General features: G+C 42.0%; 1 long non-coding RNA gene across 1 annotated transcript; it reads right to left on the reverse strand.

The window, feature by feature from the left end:
* Positions 1–4622: 4622 nt before the first annotated feature.
* Positions 4623–7012, reverse strand: LOC130990179 (uncharacterized). The gene is made up of 3 exons (XR_009090861.1): positions 6894–7012; positions 5427–5502; positions 4623–4827 (listed from the first exon to the last, which is right to left on the reverse strand). It is a non-coding gene; the product is annotated as an uncharacterized LOC130990179 (long non-coding RNA).
* Between the last annotated feature and the right edge of the window lie 5227 nt (positions 7013–12239).

A 12239-nucleotide genomic window follows, 5' to 3' on the forward strand; every position in this document is an offset into this window, starting at 1 on the left:
GTTCGAAATGCCGTCTTAGGTACGTCTTCTGGTCGAATCTTCAGCTGGTGATAACCAGACCGCAAATCAATCTTCGAGAACACGCTTACTCCCTTGAGCTGGTCGAAAAGGTCATCTATCCTTGGTAAAGGATATTTGTTCTTCAGTGTCACTTTGTTCAGTTCCCTATAGTCTATGCACATTCGCAATGTGCCATCCTTTTTCTTCACGAAAAGTACGGGTGCACCCCAAGGTGATACACTTGGCCTAATGAATCCAAGTTCCAAAAGTTCTTGCAGTTGTATCTTGAGTTCTTCCAACTCTTTAGGAGCCATTCGGTATGGTGCCTTCAAAATGTGAGCTGCCCCGGGCTCCAAATCAATGGTAAACTCAATTGGTCTGTCCGGTGGTGGCCCTGGCAGAATCTCTGGAAATACATCTGAAAAGTCCCGTACAATTGCTACATCTTCTATACTCTTTTCAGTACCCAGTTCTCCGTGCAAGTATACGAGGTAAGCTGAGTATCCCTTCTTCATCATTTTCGTTGCTTGCAGGGCGGAGATGATCATCTTTCTTCTTCACATACTAATTCCGTGGAAATGTGACGGCTCCCTTCCTGGGGGTCGAAACGATATCCGTCTTTCGTTACAAATGATGGTGGCATAGTTCTCGGCTAGCCAGTCCATTCCTAGGATTATGTCCACATCTCCCATCGGTATAACATACGAGTTGTTCACTACAATCTTGAGTGACCCTATATTCAGTTCTAGGTTCAAGCACACGTGATCTACTGTCGTCATCCCTCCTATAGGTGATGATATACTCAACTCATGTTCAGCTCTTTCCATTTTAAGTTTTAATGTGTCGACACATGTACTTGAAATGAAAGTATGCGATGCGCCCGTATCAAATAGAACTACAACAGGAGTATTGAGTAGCATGCCCATACCTGCCAAGTTTCCCTGGTTGTTCTCGGGCTGCTTCTGCCTCATAGCATAGGCTCTAGCATGACGAGGCTTTTCATGTTGTTTCTGTTGTCGCTGCTGTTACTGTGGTTGCTGCCTTGGGTATGGTTGGGGCAAAGCTTGGATTGCTCGCAGATGCGGAGCCTGGATAGGTGGTTTTGGTCTTGAACCCGTTCCATGTTGCTTATTCGGGCACCGGTTTGCATAGTGCCCCTTCTGGTTACAGATATAGCAACTATCACTGCCGGCCTTACAGATTCCCACATGATTTTTGTTACATTTGGGGCAATGTGGGGCTCTCTGTTGGTTATTTCCCATCTGTTTCGGTGCACTCTGGCCTCCATAGCCCTGTGACTGGAAGACCCGTCCCTGCCATGGCCTCTTCTCGCCTTGGTTCGGGTTACTGTTGTCCCATCTCCTCTTTCCTTTGAAATTCTGATTATAACTTTGATCATGTGGAGGTGTTGGCGCAGGTACAATTGCAAGTCTTTCTCCTGGCATGGCTGCCTCAATGTCTAACGCTCGGCTGAGCGACTCAGTGTAAGACAATCCTCCGTGGCTTGCCAAAGCCATCCTAATTTCGTGCCTCAAACCGGCACAAAACTTTTCAGCCATCTTTTCATCTGTGTCAACTTGTTCCGGCGCATATCTAGACATATCGCAGAACATCCTGTCGTATTGAGTTACCGACATCTTCCCTTGTTTTAGATTGTAAAATTCAGCTTCCTTCTTCTTGCGGTAGCTCTTGGGTATATACTTGTCATATATACCGGCTTTGAATTGTTCCCAAGTCAGGTTTTCTAACTGCTCTGCTGTCATCGTTTTCATCTGTGCTTCCCACCAGAAATCAGCTGACCCAGTCAACTGAAAGGACATACAAGTCAGGCGCTCTTGGTCGGTGCAACGCAGGAAGTTGAAAATGCGCTCAATAGCGCGAACCCAAGTTTCAGCTTCTGCCGGGTCTCCTGTCCCGTTGAAGGTAGGTGGGTTCTGTCGCAAGAATAATTCTTCAATCCGTCGTTCTGGCTGAACAGGTGGTTGAACTATTTCTGGTTCTGGCCCTGTTTCTGGGCCTCTTCCTTCATTTCGGGGAATCCTGCCCCCTCCTCTTGGTCGTCCTCGTTTTGACGGCATTCTATAAGGTCAAAACACAAGTTGTTAATGCAGCATCACAAGGCATACTATTGTTCTATCCAACTTCTCTCGGACGCCTTTGCTTTGTTGGCATTCCGATGAGTCGACATATAGTCACCAATGTAATACACAGATGCATATCATCGATTCTGTAAATTGTTTTCTTGATTCTCAAATCTCGCTCATACTCTTCCTCATGAAAGTATATAAATAACATAGCGGAAGTAACTTGCCGCAAAAGACTGATAGGGTCGCTACATAGACATGGGAAATTAGTATCAATGAGAACTATTTCATCAACATTTGAATATAGATATGGTGATCTATCCAAGCATTATACATGATGAACTGGCTATCTTGCAAATTCATCATGAAAGAGCTCAGTTCCAAAATGCCCTATTAACCAGCGTTTCCGTACTAATACTAGTCAAAATAACTAAGCCAACATAGGGGCATACAAAAGTATCGAAATGATCATCGTTTTCGAAATACACAAATAAGGTCCTACTAAATGCACAAGAGATTGTCTGTATGCATTACGTGCTTGACCCTTGGGTTGAAGCATACGTGTTTGACTGATTTAATCTGATGAGTATCTGTTTGTCCTTGGGTCACAGAAAATCTACCAACAGCTAGTAGATCGCAATGATTCAAATCACAAATGGCAATTAGGCAAAGTGTTTCAATAATTTGCCAAACAATTGAAAATGAATAACCATAGGATAGAAATGAATTGACTGAAAGGTCGAAACGAAATGACCTAATAGTCTGAACCCGTTTGGCTTTTCAGATGAAAGTTTAAAATATATAGGTTTAAAGACCCATATATGACGACTACTGAGATTTTGGCCATGTGGACTGGCCAGGTCCGACACAACTACTTCTCAGTCACTCGGAAATACTTTTCCGAACTTGGTAATTCTTGATCACTAGCTGCAAAAGGTACTTCTGTTATAAAATCTCCACTTTTTTTTTTAATATCTAAAATCTATCATTGAGAATGTTCTAGAGATTCTCAAGATTGAAGTCTATTTTCTATAATCAACATCATTTCCTAAAATCTTCTATGAGCGAAGTAAGACCTTTCAACAGTATTCAAACTTACTCAACAATCTAAACGATCTTAATATGTTACTTCTAGCATTGAGCGTTCATTCTCATAACGCTTGAAATGTGACCATGTAAATTGAAACACTAACGTGCCCTTGCGAAGGACCTTCTGAATCATGACATCTTTCATAATGAAATAGATTTTGCTTCTCTGAGCATCTTATTTAGTATGGATCGCTACGCATAATACTAAGTCATGGAACGACTTTAGTCAACGCCTTCATTCTGGTCACTATGTTGATCGTCTAACCCGAGATGTTGTAATTGGGGCGATGTCTTTGATAGAGTAAGGTATGTATACTTAACTTGAGTATACTCTTAGGGTCTCGTTAGAATCTCAATCCTTTAACCCCATCGTCGAACCGTTGCCGACATTTCAAGCTCTTATTAAACTTGCAACCATCCTTGGGAATTTATCCCATTTTATGCATTTGCATAGATTTTTCTTTTGTCAATCATAATGGTTGGTAACTTCTAGTTACCCATGGCACCTATCCTCCTTTCGATTTGTAGCAGGTGATCGTAATCAATAGGGATTCTAAATCATGCTCACGTGTAATATAATAGGTAATTGTAATCATAAAGGTTCTGAATATCTGAAACTGTAAGCTGGCAGTTCTAATCGCGATGTTATAACATCATACACAAAGTGTTATAACTGCATATGAGTCCGACTCTGAAGTTCAAACATAAATCATGAAGGTTCTCTTCATGCCATAACTGGTGATAATCGAGAGTTAGTAATGAGTCTTAGCTCATTATGCGATAGCTAGCTGATTACATAAGTCACACTCGTCGCTACGAGCAATGACTCATGTGATCTATCATCAAATAAGGCAATAGTCGATTCGGTGTTCTGTCACTCGTGAACAACCTGAATGAAGAACTATGCCTGCTTCAGTGATTCGTGCGTGGCACTCCGCTTGCACTGCTTTCATGGGATTCTCTTTTTCTTTCTTAGCTCTTCACCATGGCTATAGTGAAATATAACTGAGTTTCTAGCTTCTATTGTTCTTCTCGTAACAGTGATCATGCATTCTTAACGCATCTAAGTTCATTGAGATATCTAATCAATCAATAAAGCATAAAACTTGAATGTAAGCATCAGTACATTCATATAAAACGTGAACTTCTCAATGTTTTAAAATCATTACCACCTTCTTTCTTGCTGAGCATGACGATGTGATGAAGTGATGAGCTTTGGCTGACTGACTCATATATACTAGTGATCATACTAGAAAAATGGGCTAACTCTAGGGTTCAGAGCAAATGAACTGCTCTGATACCACTCTGTCACGACCGGCCCTAATTAAGGATAATTAAGCCGGGGAAACCGTGACTAATGGAGGGAGATTAGAAGCGGGGTAGAAAGGGGAATAATCAAACAAGGAAGGATCGTATTTCATCATTGTAAACAAAAGGGATATTTATAATATAACGGAGGTTTAGTCGTAGAGACTCAAATAACTAGTAAGTTCGGATAACTCCGACTTAGCCAAAATAACATAAAACTTCTGAGTACGCAGCGGAATAAGGTTCTGATTACATGTATGAAGACATGTATCCCTAGAGTTCATTAATACATAATAAGACAAAAGAGTCCCGCTCGTCACTTCATCACCATCGGCAGCTACTCAACCTGCACATTTAGAAATATATGCAGGGCTGAGTACAAAAGTACTCAGTGGGCACGTATGCCTAAGTATAAAAATACATGCTTCAAAATTGTAAATTGTCATGCCATCATAAACAGTACAGCAAGGGAGTTTTTCGCTAAAAAGGCCCAAGCTTACTAAGTTCATTTGTGATTCTTAAAGTTCGTCTGCAGACTAAGTTCTCTTGTAATCTATCATATCTGGAACTTTGTGCCGGAGAGGTGGCCACCTCTCACGAACACTTGACCGGCCAACCCGCTAGATGACTCACGGTCACTGGTGTACACTAGCCCTGGCAGGATAGCTATCAACTGCTCAAGACCCGAATTCGATTGCATCATTGGCAAAGCCAAAGCAGATAGATATCATACTAAAATTTAAACATTTTATGGCAAGACAATACTTGAAATAACTTTAACTCAAAGATTTTGTCATGAAATAACTTGCTCAAATGTAACATTTAAACTCATTTGATATATATGAAACTGAAATTAACAGTTAGATCATCCCATGCATTCATTCGTATAAGAGGCCTACGACACGCAGGGGATCTCTATATACGTATAGTAAAAGTAATGCCCACCTGTATAGGCAAAGCCTGTCGTTTAACCTTATCTCTGAATCGGAATAGCAGTGCTAATCTTTCTGATGCTCAAAGCCTACAAGAAATCTATTCTCAATAGGTCTCCTTGAATCTAATCTTAAGTCATGGTGTAGTGCTTAACATTCTATGATTCACTTAGCCGGGTTTTCAAAATTCAATGAATAAATAATTAAAAACATTTCTCTTGAGTTAAGAACACCAACAATATTCTTACTCATCTTTCTTTAATAATTGGAATTATAATTAAAACCAATTAAATACTTAAATACTTTTATTGCAAAAATAAATGCAATTTCATGTCATGCTTGGCATATAATAAGTAATTACTTAAAATATGCACATAATAATAATATAATATTATTATGAAAATTATCCTTTAAATAAATTAATCAAACTAATAATAATTCAATTAATTAAAATAGGGTAGCCCAATTAATTAAATTAATCAAGACAGCCCATTTAATAAAAACACGGCCCAAACTATGAGCCCAACTTATTGGCCCAAAGCCAAAACCTTACCTTTAAGCATGCACTCTCTCTCTCTCTCTGTAAACGAAAAACACACACACAGACAACCTCTCGCACGCAGCTCCCTCCCCCTCTATCTCTCAATTTCCCGTCGACAGACAGCCGGCGAGTGCCGCCGCCGCCGCTCCCTCTGACTTTCCTTCCTTCCCTCGACTCTCGCTCTCTCGCTCGTTCTCCTTAACTCACGACACACACAAAGATGTTCAAGAGAATCAAGACTCAACACCCACAGTACAATCGGCGATGATCGCCGCCCTCAAAGTGACGAGCAGCTCCCCCTTTTTCCATCTACTCCCGGCGACTGCTCGGCCATGAAACCGTCGCCGCCGCTGTGTCTACAACCTCTGAGCCCCCGGCGATCAACAGCAGCAGACGAAGCCCACTGCCGCCGCCGAACGCCCTCTGAAACTCCCTCTCTGTCCACTCCCCTCCATCCGTCCTTGGCTGGGCAGCAGCGGCACCGCCGCCGCCAAGCCCAGCCTCCCTCATCTCTCTTCGACGACGACGTAGCTACAGGCTGCGCCTCCGCCTCCGGTCTCGCCCTCCGTCAGACCACAGCAATGGTCGTGCTGCTACCACCATCTACCCCTTCACCCTGCTCAATTCCGGTCGACAACAACGGCTCTTTGTAGCCACCGTCGCCGCCCAGACTCTACCCGACTCGAGGCAGCGGCCCGACTCAGGCATCGCAGTTTTAAAAAAACAAGGAATAAAATTTAAAGTTTCGAACTCAACTTCTTCTCCTTTCATCTCAAACATGCATCATATATGTATGTATATATGCAGATATATATAAAGCTTGTATCTTTTACAGTTTTGCAAAATGTAAATTCATTCGTGGTTGATTGGAATAGCACAAATCAAGGCTTGAATCTTACTGTGATAGCAAAATCAGGTAAAGGAAGTTCAAGATGGAACCTTAAGAAATGTCTGTAGGTTGAATCTGATGAAGCTTGGCTGAGTCTGAAATCTTGAATCTAAATTCCCCCTTGCGAAAGTAGTTTGTGAAATGGAAGCATGAAGTTGGATCAATCCAGCTATGTTAAGTTTGCAAAAAGGAGGGAGTAGGTGGGTGTGGGAGGGAGTAGGTGGTTGGATAAAAATAAAAACTCTTCCAGGTCGTACTATGAAAACTGTAATAATCGTTTAGTGTTCGTTTAAATAAATAGCTCGTGTAGATGCTAAATGCTAAATTAAATAAATATGCAATGCATATAAATTTAATAACTAAATTTACAAATGCTTTTGTAAATCATTTTTGTTGGAATTAAAATAAATTCTTTTTCCGGCGTGAATCATCTTAAATCTAAGTTCAAAATTATTCTAAACTTAGCTCGAGGAAACGGGGTGTTACATTAAGTAAATATAAAAATAAAATCTAGTTCCATCTCGCTTAAATAATTAACGTGACTTTGCTAAGTCAGTTATAACTCTGAAATAATAGCATTGACTGCTTTAACAATATAAATTCAGGATCATAAGCTGAATTCATATCAGGATAATAACCGGTTTCATTCACTGATGAAAAATAATAAACACGCATTACTGGATTTAATATATATATAAAAGAGCGGGTCACTACATGCTCGCCTGGATCGATGCTACTCTGGTAGGTGAAATCAATTTCTGGGTTTATTTGTGTTTGCCTTTAAGGTGTTTGATGAAATGCCAGTGAAAGCTTTGTGGTTTCTTTTTCGCATTCCGGCATCCTCTCTTGCTGAATCATGTCGGGCAAAGGGGGCCTGAACCTTCCACTCGTTTCTAACAATTTTAACCCGAATGCTCGTGATGTTTCTTCGTCTTCGAAACACCCTAGTTTGGTTTCGCCTGCTACTTCTGCTAATCCGAATTTGGCTTTGAACAACGCCAACGAACAGTCTGGAATGATGGTCTTTTCTCATGGCTCAAAGGGACCTCAACGTACGCTTGTGGTTCCGGATGGTACTTCCTTTACGCAAGCACAAGGGAATCCCAATCCTAACCCTAATGGGGCGGCGGCTTCCTCTTCGATAACTATTCCCACGAATTCGGTTCGTCAACAAGTTACTGATATGGGAGAGAAGATTGATGCCCACAAATCCTATGCGGAGATGGCTTTTAACAGGGGGCAACGACGCTCTGACGTAGCTGCTCATAACTTTCATGCACTATGTCCCATGAAGGAGGGTGATCAGTTCTGTTTCAAAATGCCCAAAGATCTTCTTATCAAACAAGTTTCGGAGTTTCAATATGCTTTGACAGGAAGACTTTTGCTTCGTAAAGGTGAAAAACCGAAGCCGGCAATGATGTTAAAAAAGGAGTTGAATGATTTATGGGGAATTGCTTCTTCTTGGCAACTTATTCCCCTTGGAAAAGGCTACTACACTTTGGTTTTTCAAAGTGAGGCGGACAAAACCTGTGCCAAGGTTAAAAACACTTGGGAACTTCTTAATGGTCATCTTCGACTCAGGGAATGGTCAAGGAATTTCGATCCCTTCAAGGAGCATTCTTCGTTGGCTAATGTGTGGGTGAGAATACATTATTTGCCGATAGAATATTGGCACGCGGAAGTGCTGGCTGGAGTTGCGAGATATATTGGGCATCCCATTAGAATCGATGCAGCTTCAGTGAAGAAGGATTTTGGACAGTTTGCGAGGGTCTTGGTCGAGTTAGATATGTCTAAACCTCTTCCTACTACTCTTCTTTTTGATGAAGGAGATTTCGCTTTTTATATTGAGTTCACTTATGAAAAGCTCCCACTTTACTGCAACAGGTGCAAAATAACAGGACACTCTCCTGATAGATGTTTCAAAGCTATTCAAAAGGAAACTGACGAGACAACTACTCACGTCAAGATTGCCACGCAACAGCCAAGGGGAAAACAATGGCAAGAAATTGAGCATATTCAGACTACGAACAACGAACATGAAGCCGCCTTGCATGAGCATCCAAATCAACCTGTCGGCGATCAACAGATTCAGCAACATTCGGTTAAAGATAAGCAGTGCTCGGGGACTACGATTGGAAACACTTTTGCTGTGTTGGAAAACCTAAGAGGTGAAGAAACTGGGTTACAAATCTTGGAGGCTGAGCAGATAACTGATAAATCCGCGCGCGTACAGCAGCAAGGTTCCGGTGAGGACAATGAACCAAGATCTACACCTCAGAAGGTTGCGCAGCCTTCGCATCGAGGCTCTTCGCCTCATCTGTTGGAGCAGGAGGAAAATGCTAAGAACAGAATCAGTGGTGAGAATGTTAGATTTTAGTTGAGGAATAATGAGGATATCAGAGGGCCGGATATGTTGGAAGCTATCACCAACAATGTGGAGACATCGGTGTACGATAGGCCGCTTGAAGTTTATGTTTCTGAAAGTTCAGAAGAGGAGGAAACAATTGAAGCGGATGTTATAAGTGAGGAAATTCATTCCCGACAGCAACCAACTGATGCGGTTGCTTTTGAGAATGCTATGAAGGCTCAGAGATTGGAACAAATTCTGGCATTGGCTAAGGAGCCAATTACTTCGGGTATGGCAGCTAAGCGGCGCAGTAGGCCTTCAAAAAAACAGCTCGCAGATCGTGCAGCGGAACAAATCTCAAAACAGGCAGAGGAGAGTATTAAACATCGTCTTCGAAAAGCTGGAGATGCTGGCAATAATCCGGAAGCTTTTGTTATTGACAATAGCAAGAAAGACTGTATTCAGGAGATGGAGAATGTCGCCCGTGAAAGCTGGTCGGCTGAGGTGGAAAGATGCGGAGGCTCCTCCGCCCATTTCAATCAATCTTCATGAATATCATCGCCTGGAATGTCCGTGGTTTGACGGACGAATCCAAGCGGTTACTTAAGGAGCATTGTAGCTCATTTTCTGATTGAACCTAAGAAGGCATTTCGTAAGGTGAGGCAGAGCTACTGGAATTCTTTAAATATGGTGCCTATTCATCAAAATTGTCGAGCATCTAAAAGTTCGAACATTTGGGTTCTTGCTCATCCTGATGTGATTGCAACCATGGTTTTTTCCTCTGACCAATTTGTGATCGTTGATTGTATTTGGCAAACTTACAACTTCCGTGTAGCTATTATACACGGAGCCAATGACCAGATCCTCCGCCGTCAACTTTGGCATGATCTTCTCCATTTCACGTCGGGTAATACTGTCTTTATTGGTGATTTTAACGCAGTCAAAGGCTCTAATGAGAGGATCAGTTCTAGGTCCCCTTCAAGAAGCTCATGCTTGGACTTCTGCGCTTTCATTGATGATTCTCAATTCATTGAATCTCTGACTGAAGGGATTCGCTTTACCTGGTCTGGACGTCGGTTTTTTCCCCGTCATGTTGAATCTATCCTTGATAGAGCATTTTTTTCCAAGGGTTTTGCTGATTTATGCGATTCTATTGTTACCACGGCGCTTCCGAGGCTCACCTCTGATCATTCTCCGTTAGTTCTGCAGTGCCGTCAGGTTACTCCATCTGGCATAAGACACTTCAGATTTCTGAATATGTGGACCCTTCATCCTTCGTTCTTAGATATGGTGAAGAATTCGTGGACGGTTGCTGTTAACACTAGCTGCCCTATTCTGTGTGTTATGTTGAAACTCAAGAGGCTGCGTTATGATATTAAGGTCTGGAATAAAGATGTTTTTGGCAACGTTGATAATTCGATTGGTCTATTTCAGAATCATTTGGCGGTCACCCAGAACCAGATTTCTGAAACTGGATATACTGATGAGCTCTTCGATGAGGAGATTCGTTTGCAAGCTGAGCTTAATGTTGCGCTTTCTAGAAAAAATAATCTTCTTCAACAGAAAAGCCGTGCCTCGTGGTTGCAAGATGGGGATAGAAATACGACTTTCTTTCACAGAATGATAAAATTCAAACGGATGAATACTTTGATTACTCGCTTGAATATTGATGGTGTGGATGTCTATGATCCGAGTATTATTGAGCAACATATCATCGGGCACTTCTCGGCTCTTTTCATGGATGATGGAAGCCCGAGCGCTGACCCTTTGGAGATTGAGGCGCTTTTTGATCTGGCGGTTTCGGATGCTCAGAATAATTTTTTGGTCAGTATACCTGCGGAGAGTGAGATTGCGGCGGAGGTCTTTGGAATGGACGCTAATAGTGCCCCTGGACCTGATGGTTTCTCTGGTTCCTTCTTTCAGACTTGCTGGGAAATTATTAAGACTGATGTTGTCAGTGATGTTCAAACTTTTTTCCGGTATTCTTATTTACCTACTGGTTGCAATTCCAGTACAATGATTCTTATCCCAAAGAAGAAGGATGTTTCAACTGTTGCTGATTTGAGGCCCATCGTTCTGTCGAACTTCTTCTTTAAAATCATTTCCAAAATCTTGGCGTCAAGGCTTAGCAGGATTGCGTCCACTCATATCTCTAATAACCAATTTGGTTTCATTAGTGGTCGCAACATCCATGATTGCATTATGCTCAACTCTGAGGGATTCAACTCGATGGAACGTACGAATCGGGGTTCGAATATGGCTTGCAAAATTGACATTCGTAAGGCTTTTGACACCATTCGCTGGGAGTTCATTATGCAAGTTTTGAGAGCGAATGGATATCATGAGAAGTTCGTCAATTGGATTTGGATCATTTTTAGCTCTGCCCGGCTCTCCATTCTTTACAATGGTCAGCTTTCGGGGTACTTCTCTTGTTCTCGTGGGGTTAGGCAGGGTGATCCGTTGTCGCCGATTTTATTTGGGATTGCGGAAGACGTCCTGAGTCACCTTATTAGCAGTTGTGTGGAATCGAGACACCTTAGTCCGATGGGTTTCAGCCGGGCCACTAATTTTCCAACACACTTATTTTATGCTGATGATATTATCCTTTTTTGCACTGCTACGGTTCGTAATGCTCGAAAGATCAAGGAAATTCTGAATTATTATGGTTCGATTTCTGGTCAGGTTTGCAGTCAGGAGAAATCGAATCTCTACTTCGCTAGGGGCGTGACTACGGATAGGAGAAGGGCTATTCAGCGTGTCATGGGTTTCTCTGTGGGGAATCTTCCGATGACGTATTTGGGAGTTCCTATATTTGTTGGTCATCCGCGGGCCTCGTATCTCATGCCGATCTTTGATAAAATTGTCCAAAAGTTTGCAAGGTGGAAAGGTCTTCAACTGTCTATCGCAGGCCGTTTATGTTTGGTGAGGTCTGTGATTCAGAGTTCGATTGTGCATTCGATGATGGTTTATAAATGGCCTAAATCGTTATTGCATTCGCTTGACCGTAAATGTCGTAATTTCATTTGGACGGGCAGCATTGATCAGCAAC

The sequence above is a fragment of the Salvia miltiorrhiza genome, chromosome 6 (assembly GCF_028751815.1).
Source record: "Salvia miltiorrhiza cultivar Shanhuang (shh) chromosome 6, IMPLAD_Smil_shh, whole genome shotgun sequence".
NCBI lineage: Eukaryota > Viridiplantae > Streptophyta > Magnoliopsida > Lamiales > Lamiaceae > Salvia > Salvia miltiorrhiza.